The sequence below is a fragment of the Eschrichtius robustus genome, chromosome 17 (genome assembly GCF_028021215.1).
Source record: "Eschrichtius robustus isolate mEscRob2 chromosome 17, mEscRob2.pri, whole genome shotgun sequence".
NCBI classification, from domain to species: Eukaryota; Metazoa; Chordata; class Mammalia; order Artiodactyla; family Eschrichtiidae; genus Eschrichtius; species Eschrichtius robustus.
In genome coordinates, this window is record NC_090840.1 from 74,085,445 (window position 1) to 74,109,063 (window position 23,619).

General features: G+C 46.9%; 2 long non-coding RNA genes across 24 annotated transcripts in view; one reads left to right on the plus strand and one right to left on the minus strand.

Annotated features, from left to right (window-relative positions):
* Positions 1-6,482: 6,482 nt before the first annotated feature.
* LOC137751635 (uncharacterized) lies at positions 6,483-7,765 on the minus strand. The gene is made up of 3 exons (XR_011070887.1): positions 7,456-7,765; positions 6,800-6,948; positions 6,483-6,562 (listed from the first exon to the last, which is right to left on the minus strand). It is a non-coding gene; the product is annotated as an uncharacterized lncRNA (long non-coding RNA).
* Positions 7,766-8,034: 269 nt separating this feature from the next.
* The window catches only part of LOC137751561 (uncharacterized), a 379,806-nt gene continuing 364,221 nt past the window's right edge, over positions 8,035-23,619 (plus strand). For 6 of the 23 annotated variants that reach the window (XR_011070864.1, XR_011070862.1, XR_011070861.1 and 3 more), the window contains exon 1: positions 9,281-9,509. This is a non-coding gene — a long non-coding RNA (uncharacterized lncRNA). Of the gene's footprint in view, positions 8,310-9,070; positions 9,208-9,265; positions 9,510-23,619 lie in introns of those variants that run through there. The other 17 variants (XR_011070851.1, XR_011070846.1, XR_011070850.1 and 14 more) reach the window with 11 other exon arrangements.

The following is a 23,619-nucleotide window of genomic DNA, read 5'->3' on the forward strand; positions in this document are numbered from 1 at the left end:
GCTCGCCGCAACTAAAAGAAAGCTCGCACGCAGCAACGAGGACCCAACGCAGCCAAAAATAAATAAATAAATAAATTTATAAAAAACAAAAAAAGTAATGTTGTAGAAATATATGTACTGTCATGGAAAGACCATTGTGATGTATTATTAAGTGACAAAAGTAGAATACAAATAATGTATATCATGTGATTCTATCTTCCTGCGGAAAGAAGGGCGTCTGTGTGTAAATAAGTATCTAGAAGGCTATATGTCCCAGAGTTAACAATAGCTATTGCTGGTGCGTGATATATTTGTTGATTTTTTTTTTTATAGTGAGCTACTTTTATTAAAAAAAAAAAAAAGAACAAAAGAAAAAAATAAATAAAAGGAACTTAATTTGGGGAACAAATACCAAAAAGCAAAAGAACACCTCCACAGAAAAATGGGCAGTGGGTCTGAGCAAAACATGTTCATAAAAAATGTGCAATGAGCCAAAAAACACATATGGGAGTTCTCATTCTTGGTAATAATCCAACATGCCATTAAAACAAAACTGACAAGCAATTATTTTCTTCCCTTCCTTTTTTTCTTTCTTTCTTGCCCATTGAACTGGAAAGCTTCTCCCACAAGAAAAGAATGCTGTTTGGGGGATGGAAGGAAATGTGCAATCTCACAGGTAAAACTTTTCGATGAAAAATTTGTCAATGGGCAGAGTTTCCAAAATCCTTTCTCACTGACCCCACAAGTCTACTTCTGAACATGGAGTCTATGGAAGGGAATAGAGGTTCCCAGTAAGGCTCATGTCCAGAATTTCCATGTCAGTTTTCTCCCTAACGAAGAATGATTGATTGGAAACAGTCTAATTGTTCAGGGAGAGAGAAAGAGCTAAATCTCTTATGCTGGATGCACATGCTACATTATTAAACAAGTATTTGAAAGCATATTTAATTACAGAGATTTAATGCCCTAGGGAAATGTTCAGGATATGAAGATGAGTTAAAGAAAAGCAGGTTATAAAGAAGCATATGTGATATCCTAATTTTGAAGAAAAGAAACAAAATCATATTCATGTGCTTAAATTCAGCATACCTTTAAGAAAGATTGAAATAGTATAAGTCAAAATGTTAATAATAGGTATTTCAGGTAGTGGGATTATGAACAATTTTGGTGTCCTTTACATTTCTGTACTCTCAAATTTTGCATAATAAACATTCATTTGTACTTTACTAACCAGAAAAAAAATCTGAAAACTATAAAGATATGTAATGAGCCCTGTGTGACAACCCTTGTTGAAATTAATAAGCACTAATATCTTTCAGGTACCTACAAAGTGCCAGGCACTATGCTATATGTGAATTGTTTCAATTCATTCTCACAACAATTCTGTGATGAAACTACTCTTTTGGGACCCATTTTATAGATGAGGAAATTGAGGCACAAACAGCTAAAGGGATTTGCCCAAAGTCATACAGCTAATAGATTCAAACTCAGGTTTGTCTGACTCCAGAGCCCATATTCTGAACCAACTCATAAGGACACTATTTCTCCAGAAGGAAAGTCCCACGTGCACATTTCCTCCTTACATTTATTGATTAACTATTATTTCAAAATACAGGTCAAGAATCTTCTGCAGCTTGAGTGATTCATTTGTGATATAAACAAGTCCTCTGTGAAATTTAGTAAAGAGAAAGAGTGTGTTTTTTTTCCCCAGAGTCACTTTTTAAAAAGTTGAGATATAATAGATATACAACATTTTCTAAGTTTAAGGTGTACAATGTGTTGACTTGTTATACTTATATATTGCAATATGATTACCACCCTAGTGTAGGCTAACACCTCCATCACGTCACATAATTATCATTTCTTTTTTGTGGTTAGAACATTTAGGATCTAGTCTCTTAGCAACTTTCAAATATGCAATACAGTATTGTTATCTATAGTCACCATGCTGTGCATCAGATCCCCACAACTTATGCATCTTCTAACTGCCAAGTTTGTACCCTTTAACCAAATCTCTCCAATTCCCCCACCTCTCAGCCCCTAGTAACTACCATTCGACTATCAGATTCTGTAAGTTCATATTTTTTAGATTCCATATACATGATACCATACAATAGTTGTCTTTGTCTGACTTCTCTCACTTAGCATAATACCCCTAGGGTCCATGCACATTGTTACAAATAGCAGGATTTCCTTCTTTCACATGGCTGAATAATATTCCATTGTGTATATCCATGTCTTCTTTATCCATTCATCCATTGATGGACACTTAGGTTGTTTCCATATCTTGGCTATTGTGAATAATGCTGCTATGAACATGAGAGTGCAGATATCTTTTCAATATCCTGTTTTCATTTCCTCTGGATGTATACTCAGAAGTGGGGTTGCAAGATTATACGGTAGTTCCATTTTTAATTTTTTTGAGAAACCTCTGTACTGTTTTCGATAATAGCCAAACCAATTCACATTTCCACTGATAGTGCACAAGGGTTCCCTTTTCTCCACATCCTTGCTAGCATTTGTTATCTCTTGTCTTTTTGATGACAGCCGCTCTAACAGGTGTGAGGTGATATCTCATTGTGATGCATTTCCCTGATAAGAGGGGTTTTAAACTACTGACTTAAATGCAGCTAAATGATCAGTTTTGATCAAAGTTCATAAGATTCTCAAAAAGTAGCTGAATTTACTGTACCAGGCAATCTAGGTATCAATGTTGGTGAGACATAAACTATGATGGCTCATTTAATTACACATAACCTGTGAAATAGGTATGTCCCCATTTTACTGATGAAAAAACTAAGACTTAATCATTAGGAAAACATCAGACAAACCCCAAATGAGGGACATTTCATACAATACCTGACCAATTATCATCAAAACTGCCAAGGTCATGAATAACAAGGAAAGTCTAAGAATCAGACCAGAAAAGACTGAGGAGACATACTGACTAAACATAATTTTGTATTGTAGATGCGGTCCTTGAATCAGAAAAGGATATTAATGGAAAAACTGGTGAAACCCACATAAAGTCTGGGCTTTAGTTATTAGTAATGTATAATACCAATGTTGGTTTCTCAGTTTTGATAAATGTACCATGGTAATGTAAGATGTTAATAATAACGGGACTTGGGTGATAGAGATAAGGGAAGGTACTACACTATCTTTGCAACTTTTCTGAAAATGTAAAATTATTCCAAAATAAAAGGTTTATTTAAAACACCTGAACAGTCTGTGATTCCTAGAAAATTTAAAACTAGAGTTGCCATATTATACGGCAATTCCACTTCTGGGTGTATACCCCAAAGAATTAAAAGCAGGATCTTGAAGACATATTTATACACTCATGTTCATAGCAACATTATTCACAATAGCCAGACGGTGGAAGGAAGCCAAATGTCCACAGCCTGATGAATGGATAAACAAAATGTGGCATATACACAGAATGGAATATAATCCAGCCTTAAAAAGGAAGGACCTTTCAAAACTTCCTATGACGTGGACGAACCTTGGGGACATTATGCTAAGTTGAAATAAACCAGTCACAAAAACATAAATACTGCATGATTCCACTTATTTGAGATGCTTAGCGTAGTCAAATTTGTAGAGACAGAAAGTAGAATGGTGGTTGCCAGGGGATGGAAGGAGGGGGGAATAGGAAGTCATTGTTGAATGGCTATAGAGTTCCAGTTTTTCAAGAGGAAAAGAGTTCTAGAGTTGGTGATGGTGTCACAACAACATGGACTGTACACTTAAAAATGGTTAAAATGATAAATTTTATGTCATGTGTATTTTACCACAATTAAAATAATCAATGTTTTAAAATCTGAGACTTTGATTAAGCAACTCACTAAGGGTCACCTGATAACTACTGGATTCAAACTCAGGTCTTTCTGGCATCAAATTACATGTTCTTTCCAGTACCCCCTGTTGGGATGGTGACAGGCTAGCGATGATCTGTGTGGTTCCAGAAGTGTCCATTCATTGAGACCTGCTTTCTCTATCTCTGCTGCCTGAAATACAACCTGTCCTGGCTTCATTTCACCAGGAGGCAGGTGAGCTGTCGGGGACCTAGGCAAGTTGACTTGGTATTAAGTCCTGGTTCTGCCACGTCCTTGTTGTCTGACCTTAGTCAAGACCAGTGAGCTCTCTGGGCCTCATTTTCCCTGTCTGACTTGACGAATGAGGGTTGAAACAAAGTCTCCACTTGAGGGCTGTTCAGAGGCTGAAGAGGGAGGCGAGGTTGACTCACTAACCACTGGAGGTTGCCAGGCGGGGCTGGTGCCAACGTGACCATGAGTCCTACCAGGAGAATGAGATGCAGCCTAGAGTATTCTCTGAACCGCTCATGGAAGAGGAGACACTGGGCTCAAGCCACAAAAGATAGAGCACAGGTGACCCTTAAAGAAGGATATTCTAGGAGAAAGAAAAAGCTAAGGAGACAGGGACAGTGAGATACTAGGTGGCTGGGAGCGGTGGGGAGAAATCTGCTCCTTCTTAAGGTAAACCTAGAGAGACTATTTTTATTCCTTTTGGCTGCATTGCGTGGCTTGCGGGATTTTAGTTCCCTGACCAGGGATTGAACCAGGGCCCTTGGCAGTGAAAGCGCGGAGTTCTAACCACTAGACCGCCAGGGAACTCCCTGGAGAGACTACCTAGAGGCTATAAGAGCAGAGAGATCAGTTACCTGGCACCTTTCCACTCTCATTCTGCTGCCACCAGATCCAGGATGTCCGTTCATTCGTTCACTCATTGGTTCTACATGTATTTACCGAGCTGGAGCTGAGGATGAAATGGTGAGCTGAAGACACTTGATTCCTGCCCCAACAGAAAATGATGACTGCAACCGTTTGCCTGTCTGACTCCATACGCCTTTGTGGAATGATTGATGATCTTGTTTTCATGTGCCTCCAGGCCTTGGCCCTTGTGGTTCCCTCGGCCTGGAACACCCTTCAGTCTGCATGGCTTCTTCCTGCTGAGATGGTCTAGAGTCAGTTCCCCGCCTGCCCTCTCCCCCTCTAGCTCTTCACCCAGATTTACGAATCTCAGTACCATTTATCACTGTTGAAGTTCCTTTGCTTGCTGGCTTGTCTGTCCTTTCTCAGTAGAATGTAAGCTGCTCAATAGCAGGGTCCTTACCTGCCTTGTTGCCCACAGAGTCTCAGGGACTAGTCCACGCCTGGTACCGGATCAGGGCTCCATAATGTGTAATAAGAGAATGCATGGATTTTGTAGATAAGGAAGCAGATGCAGAAAAGGGAAAGACTGGTCATGAGCGTGAAATTGTATAATTATAGACCTAGTACTTAAACGAGCATGGGCATTTCAGTTATGGAATGGAGGGTGGCAGTTTAAAAACAATAACAAAACTAAGAGATAAAGGAGGTAAAGTAGGGCAGGTGGGAGCAAGGAGTTGCCTGTTTTCTAAAATGGAGATACCTATAATCAACATCTTTTAACGTATTTGTCGGCCGTTTGTATGTCATCTTTGGAGAAATACCTATAAATAAATAAATAAATAAATAAAATGGAGAAATACCTGTAAATAGATAAATAAATAAATAAAATGGAGAGATCTACAAAGAAAACACCATGACTTCACTCTCCTCTTTTTCCTCATCTCTTTTCTGAACGTTGGTTGCTGAATTATTTAGGAAGCAATATCTCTCACCTGGTAAAGAAAGATTTAAAGTTTAACAGTTCCTTCAGCTTCATGTTGGCTTCCTCGTCTTCTATTAAAAGAAAAGGGGGCTTCCCTGGTGGCGCAATGGTTGAGAATCTGCCTGCCAATGCAGGGGACCACGGGTTCGAGCCCTGGTCTGGGAAGATCCCACGTGCCGCGGAGCAACTAGGCCCGTGAGCCACAATTACTGAGCCTGCGCGTCTGGAGCCTGTGCTCCGCAACGGGAGAGGCCGCGACAGTGAGAGGCCCGCACACCGCGATGAAGAGTGGCCCCCACTTGCCACAACTAGAGAAAGCCCTCGCACAGAAACGAAGACCCAACACAGCCGTAAATAAATAAATAAATAAAAAGACTTTCTATTTCACTCTTTAAAAAAAAAAAAGAAAATGAAATAAATTTAAAAATAGCAACTATAAGGTATTAAGATTTAAAAATAAATGTATTTTTTCTGTCTGTCAACCCTGCATCTATCTATCTCGATAAATAAATAAATATGCTTAAAAAGATGTCTGGGATTTATCTAATATTTATGAAAGTTATTTCTGGCTGATAAAATATTGATTTTCTTTGATTTTCTATATTTTCCTACATAGGTTTAATTTTTTACAATGTACATGTATTGTACCCCTTTTGCAAGAAGAAAACGATTTTTAAAAAACAATTGAAAGCAGGTACACCAAAATGTAATTGATAGTTAATTTTGGATGGTAGGAATATTAAGATATTTTATTTCTAATTTTTCTGAAATTTTAAAATTTTAAACAGGAATTTTAAAAAAGGAAAAATGTGAATTTAAGATGAATGCTTCAGGGATCCAGAGAGGGCAAGCAGAGTCAAGGTCAAGGTTGATGAGTCCTGGGTCAAGGCATCTTTTCAGCCAGGAGAGGCCCCAAGGCAGAGAGCTAACAGGAAGGATACCATAGCCAGGTTAGGGTCTCAGGGAATGGAATTGAAGTTGCTATTGGAAGCTGGACCTCTCCTGGCTTGTGGGCACCCAGCAGGAGCACACCGGCTTCCCCCGGGGGTGACAGAGGTCGGTTCCAGGGAGAACTTTTAAGCAGTGAAAGGGCTAAATTCTCATAGTTCCTACAATGCCTATACAGATGCTGAGGTTTGACAACTGGAGCTCAGAGACCTACCTGTCCAGACCCTCGCAGGAAGCCAGGCGCAAAACAAAGTGTTCCGTGATTATAAGTGAATCTGTAGTAGGCGGTACACGGAGCATCAACTGAAGTTTTGTTTTTTTCTTTTTCTAGAGAGGAGAACCATTCACTTCCGGAAGAAGCCACTGGAATAGGAGAAACTGCATAAGACAGGGGAGGGAGGGAGGGAGGGGCTTAAGGCCGCTGGGTGGGTTAAAATGATAGGGGAGGTAAGGCTCTGGGTGGAGGACAGAGAGGCAGCCTTCGCTTCCATAATGTTGAAATCACACACTTGTGTGTCTATCTTTTCACCGGACTGTGACCTCCTTCTACGGCTTGTATCCCCATCGCCTAGCAGGGCGCCCGGTTCCCCTAAGTGCTCCATAGATGATGACCTGAACGGAGGCAGCTCCTTGCTTCGGTCCGGTCCTGGGCTCTTGTAGAGAAAGCAAGATAAACACATTCCCCGCAGGAGGCCAGAGTTCTCTTGTTCCTTTGGGGGAGACTACTGGGCATTCACAGGGGTAGTTTAATACTCCGGAGTGGAGGGATTGGTGCAGACAGCGGGCCCTCTGCATGGATTTGTCAACCTCAGCCCTGGGGGACAGCTGGAGACGTCGAAGGAGGTGGGAAGGTGCGTGAGCCTCTCTTACCAGGCCCGCAGATGCTGGTGGTACCCAGGGAGGCGTCCGGATCACTAGGGATAGAGCTAAGCCAGGGGTCTTCTGCGCGAAGTGCTCCCATCTCAGAGGATCGTGGATCACCTATTTCAGTAAACTCGCCTTCCCCATCTGGCAAGTGGGAAGACTCTCTGCCTCCAGGACCCCTGGGGGCGGGGCGGGAGACAGAGAGCAGGACTGCTGAAACCGCTGCACGCAAGTGAATGGGCATCACCACGGGGTTCGAGCTGGCTCTCTCGGGCCGCGGCGCGAGCGCGGCCAGGACCCGCAGCCCGGTGCGGAGCGTGCCCTCCCCGCGCCATCTGGGCCCCCGGCGGCCCAGGCCCTCCCCGCCTCCGGCGCGGCCCTCCGCGGCAAGATGCCCCGAGCCGCTCCGGCCGCGGGCGGAGGGGCTCGCGGGGCGGCGGGCCGGGCGGCGGGGAGCTCGGGGGCGCGGGCAGCGCTGGGGCCGAGGACGCACGCGGCCAGTCGGGCGGCGCGCGCTTTCCCCTCCCCCGCAGCCCGGAGCGCGAGCCGCCGTGACGTCACGGGCCGCCCTCCAGCCCCGCGCTCCAGCGGGCCGAGCGCGTGCGGCCGCCGAGCACATGGGCCCGCGGGCCGGGCGGACTCCAGGCGGCCGGGACCCGGAGGACCAGCGAGGGGCCGCGAGCGAGGATGGGCCCCGGCACGCGCCCGGAGCCCCCTGAGTGGATTTCCACGCCGAAAGGCTGTTGGCGGCCCCGGTGACCTGCGGAGACGCGGTTGGATCCACCTTCCAGTAAGTTAGAGTTCTGTCCTCTGCTTTTCTGGAAACTCGGAAGCCTCGGCCTTGCGGGTCGGGATGCGCGGTGAGTTAACTGGACGGGAGGAAGGGGCTTTAGGATGCCTATGTGTGTGTTCACCGTGCACTTTTCTCATCCCCAGACTCTGGACTGGCAGCGAGTTTGGGCGTTTGGGGTGGGGGGAAGGGAAGAGGGTGACATCAAATGGCCCTTGCAGTGAGATAATTCTGGATTTGTGCTCTTGCTGAAAGGTGTGTTATTATCTAACCTCCAAATAGAGACCCCCCCCTCCCATCGGTACGGGTTCGGATTCGCAGAGACGGTCTGGAGGCCCCTTTTGCTAACCGAGAGGTCTGTGAACCATAAGATGCGACCTCCATCCTTTGACCATCTCCTCCCCCTTAACCCCTACAAGGTGATTTCCGAAAACTCAGCAACTCTGTTTTTTGAAACTTTCTCTGCTTTTGCATTGCACTTACTGATTTGCCGGGGCCCTCACACCCCTATCATGGTAATTCTTTTGGCATGGATTGTTGATTTGGTTAGATTTATCTTCCCTAGGCTAATGTGCTCTTATTTATGCCAGTGTTTGTGGTCCGGAGTGTAGACTTTCGGGAAGGGCAGCCATGAGGCTGCATGTGTTCGGTGCGTGGATACACCATGAATTTTCCTGATAGTTGGCAGGCATGGGATATTCTTGTGTTCACTCGAGCCCCTGACTTCAGGCCCTTCTGTAAGTTGGGAGAAGAGAGGAAATCCCTTGTGAGGGGTTTTAGGGAGAAGAGGGTGAGGTTGTGGTGTTTCCTTTCTGGTCTTCTGTTCTCCAGAGAGAGGCTGGCAGCCCCGTCTCATCCCTCCGTTCTCCCACCACTTGGCGTCCTGGCTCCTGGAGCTGTTTAGTTGCTGGAGAAAACCCTGAAGAAACGTGTGTTTGTCTGCGGTGGCTGGGCGGGGCCCTGAGGAGGTAGGGACTGCATCTGCTCTGCTGCTTGTCATAGGGTGTCGCAGGCCTCTTTTGCATACTGGCAGTGACAAGTTGAGGCTTGTTCATTTGACACAGTCCTGTGGTCACAGAGAATCTCTCTAAAGCTCTAACCAGTGGAGAAGGGGGTTGTATGGATCCTCTGAACTCTGAGTGGGACTTCCTGAAACATTTATTAGGAGAAAAACCTTCCTGGAAGCAGCAGAAGAACAAACACAGAATCGCTGGCTGGGCAGAGCCTCGTGGCCTGGTCTCCACTGTTTGGGAGCAGTTACATCTTGGAGGTGAGGAGTACCTCGTGGTCTGAGGCCTTGGCGTGAGGGCCCGACTGGAATTCCATGCATGGGTCTGGTGATGGAAAGGCTCGGTGGGTGCAGGGCAGGTCATAATGCTGTACCCAGTGAACTCCCCGGGGGGATCTGTTACGTGATCACATTTTTGTTTTGCCTGGTTAAGCGTGGCTTTTATTGTTGTTGTTGCTTTGCCGACTTTGAGTGCAGAATTTTGCATAAACCAGGCTTCCCCTGAAAAGTAGAAGAAATCAGTTTCTTTTTCTGGTTGCTTTTCCTCTCTCTTCCTCCGTCTCCGCTCCGTCCCTCCCCCATGCTGTCCGGTTTGTCCTTTCTGTCCAGGGCTGGAGCTTTTCTGGACTGGAAAGAGGGAGTTCTTCTTCTCAGTTCTGAAATATCAGAACCCACCCCCTCCCGCCCACCCCCCCCCCAGCCCCGCAACTGATTTGTGTGATTGCTGGTCTGAAACCCGTTGAATTCTCACCGTCCATATCCAGTTGATCTCTTGTGCTTTAGCTTTTTTTCCTTCCTCCTAAATGGCAGGCAGGCAGGCTGGGTTTGGGAGTCTGTGGCCCAGGGCCTTCTGCCTGCCCGGGATGGACACTTTTCTCAGACAGCTCAACTAAAGAACCTCCTGGACGATAAGGCAGCCTTCCTTTATTCCTCTTTGTGTGATTCTCTCAGAATTTGGTCACACCAGTGGCGGTGTCGACCCTTTCCTGCGGAAGTGAGGACCTGGGATAGTTGCTGGTCCATATTCTTTGGCGAGGTAGCCGCGGGCCTGCTAACGACTGGCTGCACTTCACTGTGTGTTTTAGATGTCAGATGGCCTCCTGGATGCTCAAGCTTGTTACTTTGTATTTCCTTTCCCAGTTGGCTGGAGACATGGCATTCTCCTTGTTTTTTTTTTTTTTTAAACTCCGGATGCTGGTTTGTAATCTCTTTAAGAGGCCAGGACTCCTCCTTTATATACTCTGTGTCTGCGGGGTTGGGGGAGACCCTGACTCAAGATGGAAACAGAGCAACAACGTGGAATAATTTTGACCATGGATGAGTTCCGTTGGTGGTCACTTCTACCCCTTCCCTAGAAAACCTCAGAAACTCTAGGCCTTACAGGAGAATGCTGCTAAAATGGGTTCTTTGACGGGTTCTTCCTCTATCTATTCCATTTTTCTGGTCCCCAGTAATCTAAGGATCTAATAACGGTAATAGTAAATGATAATAATAATACCTTTCTTTCTTTTTTTTTTTTGGCCATGCCATGTGGCACGCGGGATCTTAGTTCCCCCACCAGGGATCGAACCTGCACCCCCTGCAGTGGAAGTGTGGAGTCTTAACCACTGGACCGCCAGGGAAGTCCCAATAATAGAAGTAGTTTCTGTAGTAACATTGAAATCGTATATCAGGCCAAGCATGTTCTTCCCATTTCATGCTCCCTATAGCCTCACCAAGGCAGTTATGATAAAATGTCTAGCAGTGATGGAGTTCTTATTACAGGCCAGCCTCAGTTCTAAATGCTTTAGATATGTTATCTCATTTAATCTCCCAACCATCACATAAGGTAGTAGTATCATTACTATTATCACTATTTTGCAGATGGGGGACCCACAGCTCAGAGAGATTAAAAATATCCCTACCCTCACCGCCAGGTCACACAGCTAAGGCGTGGCAGAGCCACTGGGATTTGGACCTGGGCCATCTGACTCCCTGGGCCTCCTCCTAGAAGTTAGAGGACAGTGAAACTAAAAGCAAGCAAAGAATGCTTCTCGGCCTGGAGCAGGAGGGTCAGGTGTGTTCTCCAGTCTGCCCTCCTCAGCCTGGCACAGATGGAAACCCCAAACCTTGTGTGAAGACACTGCCTGCTCTGGCTGCCGGCCTGTTCCACTAACACTGGGGTCAAGAAGCCATGGGAGGGGGGCTCCAGTGTTTGGAAAATTATGGACAGGCGTCTGGGCAGCGGGGCCTCTGGGGCCCACGCAGAGCCTCAGTCTTGGTGTGAAATCTATGGGCATTTGCAAAACGCTACATCCAGGCGTCCTGCCTGGCTTTGTGACCAGCATATAATCACTGTGAACATTCAGAGCAGATGGGAGACAGAGCTCTTTCTGCAAATGATCACATACCCTCCCCCCCTGTCCCCTGCCCCCGCCCCCCAAACTATCTGAGTACCTGTCTCTCTCCTGGGTGTGTTTTGGTCCTGTAGCAGCCCTAACAATACAAGGATTGTGGTGGCCCCTCTCCCAACCCTGTCATTAAAAACAAAAACAATGCCAGCCCATAAACACAAGAGTCACATACACGAGGCCAAAATGGTCTCAGTCATTTTTTAATTCCAGAATTCTGAATGTTTTTCTTTTATTTTCTTGTCCTCTTTTTTTTTTGAGGGGGGCAGGCAGGGGTATGGGGTGTTGTTTTGCTGGTGCCTGGTGGGTAATCTGAGCCCCAGGGTTATTTGTTTACCTGCCTCTTTTCCCTCCTGGACCCTGCATTTCTTGGGAGCAGCAGGGGGTGGGGAAGGGGCGGGGGATGCTGGCAATCATCTTCATCTGGTGGCTCACGCAGCCCTGGGACTTTGTTGGATCAGGTGGCTGTCAAGAACTGCTTTACTTTCAAGGAAACAAGGATGCCCGGTCTCCAGTCATTGTCTTCTTAGATGTGAAACAGCCCGACAGGGTAGGAAGCAGAGGGTTTGCCCTGAGGGAAGGGACAGTGTAGAAAGGAAGGGAGACTGAAAGAGGCAGAAGCCACCTGGGTCGCCTGAGGGGCGGTGCAGACCTGGGTTCCTTTGGGGCAAGTTACTTGACCTCTGTAAGCCTGTTTCCTCGCCTATGAAACAGGGATGGTAAAGCACCAGCTTCACTGGTGGCTGTGAGGAGGAAATAGGGGATGAACAGCTGGCGGGCGTTCAGCACAGCGCCTGGGCTCCTGGTAAGTGCTCAGCAAAAGTTGGCTAATATTATTACTGTTACAATTATTGGGTTTTATTGCTTCCTGTGGCTGCTTGGAGTGGTGGTTTCTGAATACGTTTTAATGTGTAAAGGTAACATTCTGGTTACATAGATCATAAAATGGCAGTGACTTCTCTAGTGTTCTTTGCAAGCATCTGAACAAAACACTGAGTAATAGATGTAAGAAAAAGATAGAAATGGGGAGAGGTCTCAGAAAGGACAGGAATCAGAGGGTGCCCCTCAGGTGTCAGCCTGCTTTTTAAAATATATATATAGTTTTTTTTTGTTTGTTTTTGGCTGCGTTGGGTCTTCGTTGCTGCGCGCGCGCGGGCTTTCTCTAGTTGCGGCGAGCCCTGGGGGCTACTCTTCGTTGCGGTGCGCAGGCTTCTCAATGCGGTGGCTTCTCTTGTTGAGGAGCACGGGCTCTAGGCACGTGGGCTTCAGCAGTTGTGCAGGCAGGCTCAGCTGTTGTGGCTCGCGGGCTCTAGAGCGCAGGCTCAGTAGCTGTGGTGCATGGGCTTAGTTGCTCCGTGGCATGTGGGATCTTCCCGGACCAGGGCTCGAACCCATGTCCCCTGCAGGACATTGGCAGGCGGATTCTTAACCCCTGTGCCACCAGGGAAGTGCCGTCAGCCTGCTTTTGCAGGTTACTTCAGCTCTCGCTGCTGCACAGAGAGGAGAATAGTTTCCCCCTCCCAAGGATGATACAAAGCACTTAGCACAGCGGAAGTAAGCTCTTGAGGAAGACATAAAAATGATTGTTATTATTGGTTATTCTTCAGGGCTGCCTTTCCCTGGTAATTTGGCCCTAACATTTGCTACTCTGTTTAAGATGGATTGGTTGAGCCATTCATTTACTGAGCAGTTGCTGGGTGGCAGGCACTGTTCTAGCTCCCGGAGATCCAGCAAGGAAGAAAAGAAACAAAAATCTTTGTCCTCCTGGAGTTTCCATTCTATCCAAGCCACACAGTGAGGACAGGGTGGTCCCCACAGGGAGTTGGGGAACGGACAGAGGCAGTGCAGGCAAAAACTACACCGACTCCTGACACCACTGTATTAGTAGATGTAAGGTGCTTAGCACAGGGCTGCCATGTGGTGGTAGTGACTATGTAAGTGGTGGTTGCTATATTTATAATTATTGCCTTCCTTTGGGGGCTGCCTCATAAAATAGCAACCTCCCTAACTCTCATTTCCATTCCTGAGTCTCACTGTTGTCCATAGTACTTGTTATGGACTGAATGTTTGTGTTTCTCCAAAATACATATGTTGAAATATTAACCCCCAGTGTGATGGTATTTGGAGATGAGGCCTTTGGGAGGTAATTATGGGTAGATGAGGTCATCAGGGTGGGGTCCTTGTGAGGTGATTACTGCCCTTATCAGAAGAAATACCAGGGAGCTTGCCTCCTCTCTCTGGCCATGTGAGGACACAGCAAGAAGGTAGTTGTTTACAAATCAGGAAGAGAGCTCTCATCAGAAACCAGATTGGCCAGAACCTTGGTCTGGAACTTCCTAGCTTCCAGAACTGTGAGAAATACATTTCAATCATTTAAGCTACCCTGTCTGTAGTATTTTGTTATGGCAGCCTGAGCAGACTGAGACAGTACTAATCATTACCTGATACACCATATATCTGTCTTCTCTCCTGAAATTGTAAACTCTATAGGGCTGAGGGCTTCATTCATTCATTCATTCATTTATTCATTTTCGTCAATTCAACACATACTTATTGCATGCCCACTCTGTGCCAAGCAGGGTTCTAGGTGCTGGGGATGCGGAAAGGAACAAGAAAGATGTTTGCACGAATGGTGCTTGCATTGCAGCTGGGGTAGACATTGGGAACAGCAGACATAATAAACTGAGGACATTCACAGTGTATTCGAGGGTAGCGTGTTCTATGGGAACAAGTGGAGCAGAGCCAGGGTCTGGAGGGCTGGGGTGGGCTGCAGTGTTAAGGTGGCTTCAGGGCAGGCTCTGTTGACAAGCTGATACTGGAGCAGCCTTGAAGGAGGTGAAGGGGTTAGTCTTAGAGGATGGTGTTCCTGGCCCAGGGAAGAGCCAGGCTCGAGGCTGAGGGCAGGGGTGGGCCTGTGAGAGGGAGGAGCAGGATGAAGAACGGATTGGAGTGGTGAGAGCAAGGTGGACAGAGGTGGAAGGGGAAACCAGAGCAGGGTTCAGCAGCGTTGCACGTGAAGTCTCCAGGCCTTTCTAAAAGACTCTGTCTCGTGCACAGTAAAATGGGGAGCGACTGAAGGGTTTAAAACAAAAAGCTGATTTGCTCTGATTTAGCTTTCAAAATGATCACTCTGGCTGCTGTGTTGAGAAGAGACTAAATCTAGGCCAGAAGCCAGGGTACCCGGGTCAAACCTACAGGGGATGCAGGTGCTTGGTCCAGGCTGGTAGTGGTGGACAAGAGCTTCTGGACTGCTCACTGTTGTATCCCCAGGCATCTAAAACTGCCCTATCCAATGCGGTAGCCACTAGCTTTATGTGGCTGCTGAGCACTTGAAATGAGGCTAGTCTGAATGGAGATGTACTAAAATACACGTCGGATTTCAAAGACTTTAACACAAAAAAAGTGATATATATTCCGTAACATCTTAAGGACAAACGCAAACGAACTTTTTGGCTAACTCAGTATCTCATTACTGAATTCGTTAACGTTGATTACGTATTGAAATGGTATCTTGGATATATTGGGTTAAATATGATATATCGCTAAAATTAATTTCACCTGTTTCTTTTCATCTTTTTTTTTTTTTTTTTAAATGTGGTTACTGGAAAATCTAAAATTACCCGTAGCTCAAATTCCATTTCTATTGGGCAGTGCAGCTCTAGGACAACGCCTGGGCCGTGATAGGCATTCAGTGAATCCAGAGTGAGTGAGTGAGTGCCAGGCACAGGGGATTCTGCACGGAACAAGGAACCATCCCTGTCTTCAAGAGGCTCCCAGTGTGGGGACTTCCCTGGTGGCGCAGTGGTTAAGATTCCGCCTGCAAATGCAGGGGACCCGGGTTCGAGCCCTGGTCTGGGAAGATCCCACATGCCACGGAGCAACTAAGCCCGTGCGCCACAACTACTGAGCCCGCGAGCCACAACTACTGAGCCCGTGTGCCGCAACTACTGAAGCCTGTGCTCCGCAACAAGAGAAGCCACCGCAATGAGAAGCACGCGCACTGCAACAAAGAGTAGCCCCCGCTCGCTGCGACTAGAGGAAGCCCGCGCGCAGCAACGACTGCTGACCATAGCGGCTGGGAGGCAAGGGAGACAGGTGGAAATGGAGCTGCAGGCAACTAGGTCTGGTGTGGCTGAGAAAGCTCGAGCAGGAGGGACATGGGAGATAGGTCTCCAGTCTCAGCAAGGGCCTTGCAGACAGGGAACAGAGAGCTGAGAACCCTGGGCCTTGGGACTGTGGCTGAGGTGGGAGGGGCAGGAGTGGCCAGTGGGCCAGCGGGTGGGGCCAGCCTTAATGACCAGCAGAAGTGATTTAAATGGGTCCTGCCAACCCTCGGATGGTAACCAGGAGTAAATTCCCAGGTTTACATTTAGAAAGATAACAAATGTAATAGAGGATGGGTCTTAGGAGGGAGGTGTCTGAAATGGCCCTGGGTGGACAGAACTGTAATTAGGGAAATTTGAATTATCTTTCCTCGGATGAAAAAAATACAAGCTTATCTCTAAAAATCTGGGGGGAAAAGTCTATAAAGATAAGTATTATTTCTTGAGTTAAATCCAATCACTGTTATGTCTTTACTGTTGCTTTTTAAAAAAAGGTTGTAATTATGGTATGTATCAATATGTTTGTGTCCTGACTTTTCTTAGTTATCATTAAGTTGTAAGCATTCCTGAATATTATTACATATGCTTTTGTCCATGTCATTTTTATTGGGTAGATGATATTTCTGCAATGCTTAGCTCATAATAGAGCTACATATAGCTTATATATATGTTTTCTATTTTTCGTTTAATTTTTTTGATAAACCCTCCATCCTAGGATTATTGCATCATAGCATCTCACTATTTATTTATTTTTGGCTGCCTTGGGTCTTCGTTGCTGCACACGGGCTTTCTCTAGTTGTGGCGAGCAGGGGCTACTCTTCTTTGCAGGGCACGGGCTTCTCATTGCGGTGGCTTCTCTTGTTGCGGAGCATGGGCTTTAGGTGCGCGGGCTTCAGTAGCTGTGGCATGCGGGCTTAGTAGTTGTGGCTCGTGGGCTCTAGAGCGCAGGCTCAGTAGTTGTGGCTCACGGGCCTAATTGCTCCGCGGCATGTGGGATCTTCCCAGTTCAGGGCTCGAACCCGTGTCCCCTGCGCTGGCAGGCAGATTCTTAACCACTGTGCCACCAGGGAAGCCCTGCATCTCACTATTTTAAAAGTTTTAGTTAAGTATTGTAACTCATGAGATTTGCACTGAAGCCAAAGTTGCTGTTACCTGGTGAGACGTGTGATGTTTGTTGCTGTCCATGATACGCTATGTCATGAACAATTACGTATAGTGTGTATTAAATGCTAGACACATGTGCATATACATCATATGCACCTGTATTAGCTTTTTCTTAACTTCCATTTATTTAGCAGATATTTGTGGGACGCCTGTTGTGTGCCAAGCACTGTTCAAGGTCTTGGATGTTCAGTAGTGATCACAACAGATATGGTGCCAGTTCTAAAGGAGCTTATTACTTAGTGGGGAGACAAGCAAACATACACCGAAAAGTAACACTACTGTAAGGAATATGAAAGAATATGAAATCGAATAATGTGGAAGATAGTGTGTACGAGGTGAGGGGATTCACACTGAAATCCTACATTTGAGTGAGACATGAAGATTTGGGGGAAGTTAACCAGAGAAGGAGCAAAGCACAAAGGAACAGATTGATAAATATGACTGTATAGTAAAGAAAAAAAGACTAAGAAAAAAACCCAGCTTTAATAATAAAGAATAAAGAGTTCCCCAAAGTCAACAACAAAAAAACCAAACAGCCTCATAGTAACGTGAGTAAAAGATATGAACAAACAGTTCTCAAAAGAAGAAAGCAAAATGGACAGTACATGTGAAAAGATTCCGAATCTCCCTAATGTAGTCAGGTGTACTGAGGTCTGATCTGTAGACACTAGGGTCACCCTTTTTAGTAGACAGCGCTAGGTGGTTGGATAAATGCGCACAGCTGTGTAACATAGTCATGTAATCATCATCGTGAAGATACAGAACATTTCCATCCCCCGCCAAAGTCCCTCCTGCTTCTTTGTAGTCAATCTCCTCCCTGACCCTCAGCTTCTAACAATCACAGATTTGTTTCCTGACCTCACGGTTTGGTTTTGCCTTTTGTGTATAAATGGCATCGTCCAGGATGTAGCTCTTTGAGCCTGGTTTCTCTCCTGCAAGTGAGATCTTCCATGTTGTATGTGTCAGTCGTTGTTGGATTAGATTGCAGAGTAGTGTCCTGTTCTCTGGGTATGCCACTGTTATCCATCTTCCAGTGGAAGGACACTTGCGTTGTTTCTGGGGCACATTTTTTCATGTTTTAAAACGTGCCAAAAATAGGAAGTCTGACGCAAGTCTTGGGGAGGATTTGTGGGGTATGGGGGTCCCCTGACTCAGCTAGTGAGCGTGGGGTCGCTTGAGAGACCAGTTGGCAGCACGCAATGAAATCAAAACATACGTGCAGCCCCACGCCTCGGTGCATTTGAGAATTCACAGCTCATGTTATGTGTTGTTGAAGGATACTTCGAGGTGGGTGTGAATGTCTAAAAAAAAAAGGAATGGAAGGATCTAGATCAAATTCACTCACATCGTCCTGGGAGGGAGGAGAGGATGGGGCTGGTGGTGACGGTCAAAGGCTACTTTAACTTTACCTTTAATGTTTTATAAAAGAAGAATATAGGCACATATATCACTTCTGCATTTTGAAAACATATAGTAAGGAAAGCAGACCGTGTGTATATATGACAACACGTTCATGGTTGTAAATTCAGGGTTTTTAAAATTTCTTTTAAAAACTAGTTTGAAGGGACTTCCCTGGCGGTCCAGGGGTTAAGACTCCGGGCTTCCACTGCAGGGGGTGCGGGTTCCGATCCCTAGTCGGGGAAACTAGGATTTCGCATGCCGCCAAAGCAAACAAACAAACAAACAACAAAAAAACTAGTTTGAGGGAGAGGTATTCTAGCCCGAGAGGACAGCATGCATGAAGGACCCAAGGCAGGAAAAAGTTTGGGAAGTTCATGATGTCAAGAGACTCCTGTGGGTGGAGTGGAGTGAACGTCCAAGGGTAAGAGACACAGGACCCGGGCGGGGTCCAGGGTGGGGTCCAGGGTGGGCAGGTGCCCGGTCTTGGAGGCCTTAAGCACTAGTTCAGGCCCCTGTGTGCTGCTGAGTGGGGCAGGGCCTGCCTGGTCTGATTGACAGTTTTGCTTGGTAGACAATGGATTGGATGGTTGACAGTGGTAGCTGGGGCACGTTTGGAGGCTGTGTGGCAGCCATCCAAATGAGGACCCTGGACCCTGGCTCTAGCAGTGGAGAGGGGGAGAAGAGGACAAGTTCAATATTTATTTTGGGGAGAGAAAGGACTTCTGCCTGGAGGGCGAAGTTGGAAGGGATCCAGGTGGGACTGAAGAGGTAGCTGAGGGCCTTCCACTCCTGGTGAGGAGCTTGGACTTTATCCCGAGGGCAACTGGGAACTGTGGGAAGTTTTGAACAGGGGCAGGGACGAGATCAGAGTGGCATTTCAGGGAGACCTGTGAACATGTGGTGTCCTGGGCCTGGGGTCACTGAAGAACATTCTATAGTTAATGTGGCTGAGAATACACCAGTGACCCTCTTGTTGGAGACTTGGCTTTTCCTGTTTTTCAAAAGGAAAGAGGAAAAAGAAAAGGGCCTCTGTGTGGGAAGCCCCTGAAATTTACGGGAGAGCAGCTGTCGGAACAGGGGTCCCTTCTGGCATTTATCGTGTCGGGGTTTATCCCGTAGTCCACTTAAGTAATCATTCATCCAACACGGGCCAGGGGCAGCTTTGGGATCACTTAGCCAGTCTTCTCACTGAGAGATTTCGAAGAGAGATCACTCCTATCCTTGTGGTGTATCGCTTTTTACAAAACAGACGGTTGCCTTCAGTCCAAGAACAACCTGTGAGGCTAAGGCCAGAGTGTCCTGGCCGGGTGGACGCTCAGAGAACACCTCCGGTGGGGACCTGGGGCTTCTCCCGCAGGCTGTGCTTCTCAATGTCACTGTATCCAGATCACCAGCCTTGCAGGGCCGCTTTCACCTCAGGAGATGGCCTCCCAGAAAGTGCTCTTGAAATAGAAGGGGAGCTCGGGGCTGCCCCCTGGCCTTTGCTTGGTGCAGACTTCTGCTGTCCTCTCGCCACGCCTCGAGGTTGGCCAAAGGCAGTGTCTCTTGCCTGTCATTTCCCTGGACAGTCCATATGTGCTTTCTCAGTTAGAGACATTCCCCACATACTTATCCCACTTTTCCCTGCAAAGGGTTTTGAAGAAAACGAGGGGTGCCAAAGGATAGGGGAGATCACTGTATCAGTCATGGTAACGCGTGGAGGTGGTCTCAGCAGCCGCGGCTTAGACAGCAGCGTACGGTTTCCACATTTTATACCTGAGCAGTTGCTGACACCCTTGACCCTTGATTATGCAGCTCTCTCCGCTCTGGTCCAGCAGTGAGACCCGACATCACTGGCGCCAGAACCCCCTCTGGAGGGCATCCACCGCCGGCCCCAGCTGTCTCCCTGCTCCCACTCCTGCCTTCCTCCTGGCTTTCAAAAGGGCAAACTAGATCCTGAGACGCAACGACTTAAAAGCTTTTATGGCTTCCCATTATTAGTTGGAGTGCCTGCTGGATAATAGACCCTCATGAGTATTGATTGAATTGCTGAGTGGCGTGAACCCAGTGATGTGTATCTGGGATAAGGACCCAGCCCTCGCCAACCCTCCAGGTTGAGTGCTTTCTGCCAGATGGATGCCTCTGCTTGGATCAGAAGGAAGGCTTGTCTGATTAGAGGCAGCTGGTGAATGTCGGTTTTGAATAACGAAGGTTTGGAATGGCGTTATTCTTTGGAGAGGGTGGGTGCCTGCAGATTCACGTCTGACAGTCACGTCTCACCCAGCTGGGGAGAAGGGGCAGGTTTCAATTCCTTTCCCACTTCCTCTTCTAATTAACTCCTGTTGATGCTTTATGACTCAGCCTAGGGGTCACCTCCTTCAGGAAACATTCCTTCATCCCCTCCGTGCACCCTGAGTTATCACAACTCACATCCTGTTGTGTTGTGTTGTGGCCATGGATTCCCAACAGGGCTTGCAAACTCAGTTGCTTAGGAAGATGAGCAGATGATGTAAATGCACCAGGTGAACCCGATAGAACACGGTAGGAAGGATGTGGACTGGCCCACAGCCGGTCCCCTCTCTAGACCGGGCGGCTGCTCTGTGACTCCAGCTCCCCCTCTCCGCCTCGCCCTTTCCCCAGGCCAGAAAGGAGATTCACGGCTGCCAGACCTTCTACTTTTGAAAGAGAAGCTGGGTATCATTCTTTTTTTAATGAAAATTCTCCTGATTTTCAAATGTTTCAATTCGGATTTTTAAAGAAGGCTCACAGGCCAAACAAAACACGTGTGGCCCCGATGTGGCCCCGATGTGGCCCCTGGGGCCAGCAGTTTGCAGCCCCTGCCTATGGCTCTCCCTGTCCCATTGCACAAGCTCTTCCAGACACGACGTGCTTTTCTGTGTCCCCAGCACCTTGCAGGGAGCCGGCAGGGCTTGGTGGACGCTCCCTGCTTATACCCTTATTGACTTGGGTGCTGCAATAGAGCACCTCCCGCATAGACGGCATTAACATTTTTTCTCTTACAACTGTTTGCACATAATGCTGTTCTGAGTTGCTTCTTCAGCCCCCTGCATGCTTTTGTGATAGGCTGTGTGTCCCTGGAAAACTAATCATTTCCTAAATGTTAACTGCTCTTTTCCTTTTCCCCTTCCCTCTCCACTCCCTCAACACATGTCGGCCTTTTTTTTTGGGGTGGTGGGGGGGAAGCCAGACCTTTTGTATCCTGCTGGGCTCCTAAAGTGTTGGTCAGCTGTTATTAGGCAGTGGTGGTTTCCGGCTAGCTCATGGACTTTTGCCCTCCAAGTTGGTGAGTTTTGCTGATTTCCACGGGGGGAAAATGCATGACTTTCAGATTTCTCTTCGTTTACGGTGAGCCATCGTGGCAAAGTTGCTTAAAGAAACAAGCCAATCAGCTACCAGGAGGAAGCAAAGTCCCACGCTGTTTTGTTCAGTGTTTTCCATCTTGTTATCTGTCTTCACGTTGTGGAGGCAAAATTCAATAAGGTTCTTAATATGTGCCTGAAACTGAGCAAGGCTCTGGGGAGATAAAAAAGAACCGTGGATTTGATAGTCTGGAAGATCCATCCTTACCTTTCAGAGATGCAGAGGGAGAGCAAAACCAATGACAATGACGATGCAGTGTTAGTGCCGCATCACGTTCTTTATTTAGCATTATTAGGAGCTACAATAAAATGGCATCATAGAGATATTAAGCCCTGACTCTGTGCCATCGTTAAGAACTTGTCCATATTACTCCACGTAGATAATAACTATGAACTGATGACACGGAGAAATCACAGTGGAACAGTGACCTTCAGTGACCCGGGATTTACTGTGTGTCTCACTTGCTGGTGCTGTGCTAGGGTTTGTAGCTACACTTGGGGATCCCTTGAGATCCCCACCCCTCTAGTCCAGTGCAGGGATACAGACATGTGCTTTTGCACATGGCGACAACACCAGGGTGAGGTCGTGGTTGTCAGAGATGGACGGGGTGATGCTGGTTCTCAGGGGATGAAGCAGCTGATGACAAGGGATGGCTTCAGATGGCAGGTGCCTTAGGTGGGTCCATGAGTATAGGATGACTGAGGTCCAGCTGGTCTGGGAGGCTTCTTTTAGAGGAGGTGAGCCTTGCGATAGGATTATGGGTGGCAGAAGGAGAGGGGTTTGCCTGTTACAGAAGGGCTGTAGTCTCTGTTTCTTACCTTGGAATGGGAATACTATTTCCTGCCTCTGGTTGGTTGTAAGGATTTGTACTAATAACAATAGTATGATTACTGACAACAGCTGGTGTTCTGTGAGAGCCCACTGTGTGATGGGCACAGTGTCAAGGGCTTCCCTTCCATTACCCCATATACTGAGCAGCAATACCTTATGGGATAGGAACCCTCATCAACCCCGTTTTTCAGATGGGACAAACTGAGGCTCAGAGACGTCAACTGACTTGCCCAAGTTCACACAGCTATTAAAAGGTAGGTTGGAACCCAGGTCAGAGTGCAAAGACTAGGTTTGGAACCAATCCATTAACCAATCTATTAACTTCAGATAGCCAGGAAGTATAAATATGAATCCTTTTCCCTAAGAAGTTTCTTTTTATTCCCAGCCCTGCTTTCCCATCCTCCTCTTCTTTACACCCATCCCCCCCCCCCAAAGGGCAGGACAGTTTTGACTTTGGCTGCAAATTTTAGCTATGATAACCCACATCTCTGGTTCTAAACTAGACAATCTCTGAATAGAGATTGAGAGAGAAAAGGGGAAAATGAAAGTAGCAGTTGTCCTAGGTGATATGAATTACATTAAAATGGCTTCCAGGTTTTGTTGTTTCTGTGACACAAACCCGTTTTAATTATACCTAGAAATTGGCACTGGTGAGTAAGAGCGGGGGTTGGGGAGGACGATGAACAGATTGACAGAGAAGCTCCGATGGCGAGGGAAGCGTTTAGGTCTCTGGACCAGCATTCTCCTCTCTCGCTCTGGTCATTACTGTAAGTGGCTCGCAAGCTTTAGGCAGCATGGGTGCTTCTGTCTTCTCAAACTCTGACCCCAGACTGTCTGCTTGGAACCTCAGCTTTGCCACTGAACAGCTGCATGGCCTTCAAATCTCTGTGCCTCCTGGTTTCTTCATCTGTAAAATGGGAGTAACAGCCTTGCTGTTCTAGGATGGTTAAGAGGATGAAATGAGTGAATACACAGAAGGCCCTCATCCCTGATGCTGCTTTCTCCGTGAAGTCACAGTGCGCACCTGACTTTGTCCAGTTTTTTACCTTCCAGTGTCAATCTGTGCTTTCTTGGGGAAATCAAGTCATTATAAATGATCATTGGTGTGGCTCTCCATGGTTC